We start from the raw sequence: 8182 nt of genomic DNA, 5'->3' as shown, positions 1-8182 counted from the left end.
TTAACTTGCAGTTGCTTCAGATTCTGTATCCGACCTTGGACCTGAATTTCAAGCTTAAGTCCAGCACAATTAACTTGCTCCCCAAATACAATGGGCTACCTGGGGCAGATCCTCTGAAGCACCTTAAGAATTTCCAAGTTGCATGTGCAACTGTGAGAAGACATGGAGCGGATGAAGCTGCGGTGTTGGTCTTCGCTTTCCCTTTCTCTTTGGAGGGAAAAGCGAAGGAGTAGTTTTATACTCAGTCGGGTAAAGTTAGATCCAATTGGGACTTGTTGCGTAAAGAATTCTTAGAGAAGTTCTACCCTCCTCAGAAAACAAACAAGCTGCAAAGAGAGATTTCTGGTATTGTGCAACGAGATGGGGAGACTTTGTATGAATATTGGGAGAGATTTAAGAAGTTACTGGAGGCTTAACCTCACCACCGGATTGATGAGTTGGTCCTGATCAGTTATTTCTGTCAAGGAATGCACCACCAAGATAAGCTTCTCCTGGATGCCGCGAGTGGAGGATCATTGACCAAAAACAAGACCGCCGTAGAAGCATGGGAAGTTATATCGGACCTAGCAGATTCAACTCAACACTCTAGGGCAAGAAGTCCGCAACCAAAAGCTTTGAGTGAGGTTTCTCCCTCTGGAAATGCAATTTTGACTAAGACCCTCGGTGAGATGATGATTTTGTTGAGGCAAATCACCCAAGGGCAACAAATACTTCAAGCTTTGATAAATGCTCCACCTCTTTTAATACTCATTACACCGATGAGTGCCCTCAAATCCAAGAGGACACTACATTGGCAGTCGCTAACCCTTACCCACAAAGACCCAATTACAACCAAGGATCCTATCCAAATGGGGGTAATCAAAGCCAATGGTGGAGAGATAACTCAAACCAAAGGTGGAACCAAGCTCCCCAAGCTCAACCCAACCAAAATGCTCAAGTCTACTACCATCAACACCGCCAAGGTCAACCACAATACCAACAACCATACTAACAACCCCCACAACCTCAATCTCAAATGAAGTATCAACATCCAAAGAGTAGATCTAATCCTTCTCAAGTTAACCAAGCCCTTCCCTCCAATCAATCCCACATGAATGACACAATTCACACCTTCATGCAAGAGCAAAGAGAGTTTCATAAAAAACAAGATTCTTACATGGATACAATAGCCGAAGCCCTTACCCGTTTAACTCTCCCTCCTCAAACCGAACAAAGCACCCAACAAGCTTCAACCTCAAGTAGTTTACCCTCTCAACCTCAACCCAACCCTAAGGGAAGCATAAATGCCATTACCCTTAGAAGTTGTACTAAATTGGGTAAGAATGTTACTATACCCACAAGGTTGAGTGAGGAGACAAGCAATGAGGAGGTAGGAGATGAAGTGGGGGTGATGAGGGGTGAAGATGAAAATGTTGACAAAAGTGAGGAAGAACCACCAAAGGTCAAGGAGACAAAGTGAAAAACCTTGCTTGAAGAGCCTTTGCCCATTCCATTCCCAACTTTAGCCAAAAAAGCAAAGAAGCAAGAAGATCTTGACACCACTGTGGTGGAAGTTTTTGAGAAAGTTGAAGTTATCATCCCTCTCTTTCAAGCCATTCAACAAGTTTCGAAATATGCCAAGTTCCTCAAGGATGTTTGCACTCACAAAGACAAGCTTGGCAACTACAACAAAAAGCCAGTAGATGATTATATCTCTTCTTTGCTTCCTAAAAAATGCAATGATCCCGGCCCATGTTTGGTGACTTGTTTGATTGGTGGGATTAAGTTCATGGAATGTATGTGTGATTTGGGGGCGTATGTAAGCATCATGCCACTCCCCATCTATGAAAGATTGAACTTATCTCCCCTAAAGAGGTCCGGGGCGAGGTTTGTTTTAGCCGACAAGAGTATTGTGTCAATTGTGGGGATTGCAGAGAATATCATAGTCAATATTCAAGGATTGCTCTTTTCAGTTGATTTTCACATTTTGGATACCCCTCCCATTGACTCAACCAAGCCATCATCAATACTCCTTGGAAGACCATTCTTGAAGACATCCCGTTTCAGGTTAGACACGCACTCGGGAGTCTATTCTTTTGAGTCGGATGGCAAGTTAGTCAAGTTCACTATGGAGGAGTCCAACAAGCCCATTCTTGACGCTTACTCTATTTTTGGTGCAACATAGTTGAAGGCAAAGTGATTGAAGATGGCAAGGAGCAAGGAAAAGAGGATAGTGCCAAGGAGTCAAATTCAAGGGATCATACTCAACCAAAGCAAGCCAAGGAGTTGGAGATTTCCTCCCTGGGGAAGTCTCTAAGTGACCAATGAAGCCATGCAAGTCCAACTTAGGACTCTAAACCAAAGTGCTTGGTGGGAGACATCCCACCATGGTGACATTTTTCTAATTCTATCTCTTGTTTATAGCTTTTTGAACTATTTGTTTTCTTGTGATATAATGATTAGCTTAGATTTGGTTGGATAATTTTGAGTTGTATAAGTTAAATTACTTGTGGACTATGATTTTGTGCTTGTTTGAATGATTTGGGGTTGGTATGTTGTTATGAAGGTCAGGAACCTTAGTTTTGAAGAGAAAAGAAAATTATGAAACAGGGCATATCTGCGTACGCACCAAGCTATGCGTGTGCACAAAATTGTATTTTTCGCCATCTGTGTATGCGTCCGCACACGCCTTGACATGCACTCTGGTCGCAGTGCCAGCACAGCTTGTGCGTGCGCGCTGCCCCCTTTTCTCTGATCTGTGCGGCCGCACAGACGTGTGCGTTTGCACACCAATTGTAAGCCCCTCTGGTGGGAGCGAGAGAACAGCTTGTGCACGTGAACAACCTCCCCCATTCTTATCCTCTGTGCGTGCGCATGGATCTGTGTGCGCACGCACACCTGCTTCCATCCACACAATATAAAAAAGAGAGCCCTTTTGTGCGCGCGTACACTTTTGTGCGCCCGCACGTCCTTTTGCAACCTTTCTGGTCGCATCGTTCTCATGCTGTGTGCGTTTGTGCCTTTCCAAGTTTTTGCTTCTGTGCGCCCGCACAGTCCCCTGTGCGTCCGCACAGGATGCGTTCTGGGCATTTACAGGGCAATCTACCCTATTGAGAGGTAGCCCCCCTCTTTTCTTCCTAAGCTGCCCTCTCTCTCTTCTCTGCCCAGCTCCGCCGGTCCATGCCACCGGCCACCGCCGCCGTCAGCCCACCGCCGGCGACCACCACTTCTCTCTCTCTTTCTCTTACTTCTCTTCTCTTTTCTCTCTTTCTTTCTTTCTCTTCTCTTTTCTCTTTTCACCATCGGTGAGTTTTCTCCTCCGGTGCTCTTTCCGGCGAACCCAACCGCCGTGCTTTCGCAGTGGCTATAAGAAGTGCCGTTGTTCCTCCCTAGTTCTTGTTCTCTTCATGCTCTATACCTAAGGTTCTTGTTTTTTTTCTTTCTTTCTATTTATGTTAATATTTTTGCATCTATTTTCATTTATTTTATATTGCTTAGATTGAATTTGTTGCCTTCTTTGTTGTTTCTTTGTATTGCAAAGTGTTGTTGCTTGATTATTGGGTTGGTTAGGATCAATTTTGAGCTTAATTGTGATGAACTAGCACATTGCATACCACATGTTCGATAATATGCATCAATGAACATCTTGTTTGATTCATATGACTTGTCCATCATATGCTTTCAATTTATCTTTTGTTAGGCATATTGTATGAATTGTGCAACTTCATTTGTAGATTTTGATGTTGATCCAATTGTTTTACCAATGCATTTCCTTGTTGGTATACTTTGAGTTCAACCGCCCATATTTTCAAAGATGTGTGTACTTTGTTAATGGGTGACTTTAGTTGTAAATGCATTATGTTGGTAGAATCTAAGTTCCATTGTTCATCTTGGAATTTAACTTGAGTAACCACTTTACAAATGTTCAACCTTTAGTGATGTCTTGATCAAACATCTTTTGGCTTCCAAATTAATAGCATTGTATATGTGATTACCACTTGTTGAGGATGAACAATTGACAATTCCTTTTTGGTGCTTACTTGAAGTTGCTTGCATTTATAAGTTGTATATGTACAACTTGAGCACTTAGTTGTGAAGCTTTGAACTTTTAGTTGCCTTAAGAGTGTGATTGCCGTTATGTGCGGCCAGCGTGTATGTTCCAACCGCGTGTACCATTGGAATATACACACCGCCATTCTTGTGAATCACACTACCTACAACTTTCCAACTAAGGATTCAGTTTTCTTGACTTTATTAAGTGCTTCCTCATTATTCTAAGTTTGTTGTTGTCCTATGACCTTGACATTTTCCATTTTCTTTTTCTCTTTTTTTTAGGATGCGAAAGAAGGGTAAGAAACTGGTCGCTTTACCGGTTGTACAACCTACAACCCGTACATCAAGACCATATTTCATGGATCGCCCGAGCGACAACCCGGACATCTTGATCAACCAAAGAGCCGAGTTCCAATATGGCAAATTTGAGAAAAGGCCAATCCATTGGGAACGGACGCTTAAGGTTCCGATCAAGTACAAAATGGTCATCCATGAGCGGATCGCCTCACTTCATTGGGAGTTTTTAGAGCAAGACCCAATTGAAGTCAATGAAACCATGGTGCGAGAATTCTACGCCAACTACCAAAACTGGGAAGCGGAGTCGATATTCCTCCAGGGAAAAAGGTTGGACGCTTCCAACCGAGCTATTGAAGCTATTCTGAAGATTTCCCACACGTAAGAGAATGTGTCCAAGGGGAGGATGTCTTTGACTCCCATACTTAAGAGAATTGGCCACCCCGGTGCTTCATGGAAGTATAGCAAAGAGAGAAATTCTGTTCCCGCAACTATACCTTACTACGATTTGAATGTCGAAGCTCGTATATGGCATCAAATTATGGTGGACTACATTACTCCCAACACCCATGCTACCCATGTGCGATTCAAGACTGCGTTGCTACTTTGGGCTATCATGGAAGGAAAGAGTATAGCCATTATACCTTTATTACGCACATCGATATGGAAACTGATTGAGAAGAAGAACATCAACATCCCTTTTCCATCGATGGTGATACGTTTAGCAACAGCAGCGGGGGTAGAGCGGCGTCCGAGAAACATCATGTTCAGGGTTCCTAGAGACAATAACTTCATTTCGAAGGATGATTTGGAGAGATCAACAAACACAACACCCTCCGAGAGGAAGACATCCACAGCACCACCACCAAGTCTACCAACTTCGTCAACTACTTTACCCTTTCTCCATCCTCTTCCAGAATTATTCGAAGACATCTTGCACGACATCCACCGCAAAGAGCATTTAGAGCAAAAGCGTTTCAAGTGGATAGCGAAAAAGCTAGAAGGAAGAGACCCCGGCCCACCACCTAGAGCTTCATTCGAGCTAGCCAGGGAGGAGTATGATGCAGTTGACCAACCCACTTCGGAGTCCACCAGCTGAAGGTGGCCCCTCTTCACTCTCCCGGAGCATAAGCATGCACGGAGGATCGTGCACAAACTAAATGTGGGGGAGGATCAATGATTTCGAGGGGGCTAAAATTGCTCTTTTCAAGGCACTTTGCAATGTTTCTTGTAGTACTTTTTCTTTATTTTTGAGTAGTTTTATGTATATTTCATCTTGTTTGGTTTGTTGTAAATATTTCTTTACCATTTATGGATATTTAGTAGTTAGTATTTGCATGTTGCATGATAGAATGAATAAGTTGGTGAAAAACCAAGAAATTCCCATGAAATCTTTTTCTAGGGCGTACCATTGATTGAATTGAAGGAAATATTATATTTGCCAACTTGCTTGGAGTAATTTTGTTTGTAGAATAGGGAAAAGAGCTCGAACAACATACCTTGTTAGTCTTGAGATTTAATAGATGGTTGCATCTTTTCAACCATAATGTTATTCTTGTGTCTGATTATTACTCCTTTTTTATTGTGATCATTGATTTGCATGATTCTTTATGTCCTGTGTTTGTGTTTGGATGCATTTAGCATGATTGAGGCCATTTTTTATGATAAACTCACTAACCTATATGGCCAACCCTTGCATGCACCTTTGTGAACCCCTTTTGAGACTATGAATTCCCTTTTGTTCTGATGATAGCACATTACTCCCCTTAAGCGAAAAACCATTGATGTCCCCAAATTACTCTTTGATTAGCTTGGGTGGGTTAGTGTGTAAATTCTAAGTGTGGGGGAATTTTGGAAAACATTGGTGATAGAGGCATGAACTTATTGTGGAAAAAAATTTTTTGGCAATTAGGTAATGCTCATGCATTTCATTAATGAAGACATATGCATTCATAGTTCATTTAAAAAAAATCTTGTGCATAACAAAGTCTAAATAAAAGTTAAATAAAGGATGCATATGCCATGTTTGAAAAGAAAATGCATGAGTGAGGTGAGATAGAAAAAGAAAAGAAAATGGGTAAATAGGTTGTAATAATATGTGTATATAGGTGATATAGGATTAGGTGGACACTCAAGCTAATCAAAGAACTAATTCTTTAAGTCCACCTAGCCATATTTCATCCTACCTAAAACCTAGCCCCATTACATCCCTCTAAAGACCTCATGATATTTGTTATTCATGCATTAAATACTAGTTGATTATTAGATGACTTGCAAATCTTTGAAAAGCATGAAAAAAGGAGAATTGAGTGGTTAAACCCTAAACACTGAGTGAATTGAGTAGATACACATCCGGTGAGGGGTTCGATCGCTCAATTCTATGTTCTTACACCTCATATTGTATCTTCTTGCAAGTTGTTCAATTGGATAGTTTTGAAAATTTCAATTCAATTCTTTGGACATTGATCTTAGTGCATGAACTCTTTACATTGGCCCTAAAGCTTTCTAGTGATGGATTGGAATTTTATGGTTTGTTTCTACCAACTCTCATCATAGTACATATTGGCGATTAGCCTTAGGATAGTTGCATGCATTTAAGTAGTTTATAGCATAAGTCACTTTTCCTTTCATCTATTTCCTTTGAGTATGTTTAACATGAGGACATGTTAATGCTTAAGTGTAGGAGAATTGATGAATCCATATTTGATGATGATTTTTTGTTAGAATTGAATGGATTTCATCACATGAACTTGCACTTATTCCCTTGAATAGCATGCTTTTGAACTTTCCTCCCAAATTGTGATTGATTGTAAAAATATGCTCTTTGTGCTCAATTTGATCTATTTTATTCCATTTGCCTTCCATTCGATGCCTTGATGTGTTTGTGAGTGATTCCAGGTGTATAAGGTAGGAATGGTTTGGAGAAAATGGAAGAAGAACATGCAAAGTGGAGGAAACATGAAGAATCAAAGGGGATGAGTTTAGAGACGTGTGCATGCGCACAGCCTCTTGTGCGTATGCACAGGAGCCCAAGTAGAGTGCGTGGATCATTTCGAGCACGTCGCGCGTCCAACCAAGCATCGCCTAGTGTGTGTGCGCATAGGTACTTGTGCATACGCACAGGATGGGATTTTCGCAAAGTGTGCGGACGCACACGCCTGTGCGTCCGCACAGGTGTCCGCACATGTCTTCATTAAAAAGGCACGTGACTCGCAATTTGAGGGCTTTGGAGGCCCATTTCTGAAGTCTTTTAGCTCATATTGGAAGGGGAATGAAGGACATAACCTAGCATATCATTAGTATAGTTTAGGAGTAGTGGTAAAAAGTTTTTAGTTTAGTTTTCTCTAAGATTTTCATCATCTCTACTAGGGTTTCTATTACGGTTTTACATTCAAAGTGCCATTTCCATTTTTGATCTTGGATTTTGCTAATCTTATTGTAAGTATTCTCATGTTACTACTCTTTATAGTTACATTGTCATTACTCTTTCTTCTAATTCAAGTTATAGTTTAATTTTACTTCTCTTTTGCAATTTCAATTTCTTGTTGATGAATTTGGTGTTTGATGTTTGTTCTATGCTTTCTTATGTTATTCTTGTTGATTGAGATCAATTGTTGCTTTTAATTTCAAGTCTTTTCTTATTTTTCTCATGTTTAGGCTTTTTGCCCACCAAGTGTTTGACAAAATATCAAACATGGTTTTAGGCTAAATTTTTGCCTCTTGGCTTGGGTAAAGTGAGCAATTGGGTTCCTAGAGGGGGAATGTCCAACATTTAGTGTCAATTCTTGGATTGTTAATTGTTCTTGTTCTCACTAAAGCTAATTTGTTGCTAAAACAATTAGCAAGTGATTTAGGA

The 8182-nt window shown here is 40.9% G+C and overlaps 1 non-coding gene across 1 annotated transcript; it reads right to left on the bottom strand.

Annotated features, from left to right (window-relative positions):
• Nucleotides 1-323: 323 nt before the first annotated feature.
• Nucleotides 324-430, bottom strand: LOC127748268 (small nucleolar RNA R71). Its single transcript, XR_008010210.1, has one exon. It is a non-coding gene; the product is annotated as a small nucleolar RNA R71 (small nucleolar RNA).
• Nucleotides 431-8182: the final 7752 nt, after the last annotated feature.

The sequence above is a fragment of the Arachis duranensis genome, chromosome 5 (assembly GCF_000817695.3).
Source record: "Arachis duranensis cultivar V14167 chromosome 5, aradu.V14167.gnm2.J7QH, whole genome shotgun sequence".
Taxonomy (NCBI): Eukaryota; Viridiplantae; Streptophyta; class Magnoliopsida; order Fabales; family Fabaceae; genus Arachis; species Arachis duranensis.
The sequence above is the reverse complement of the archived record's forward strand: the minus strand, read 5'-3'. Positions and strand labels throughout refer to the sequence as shown.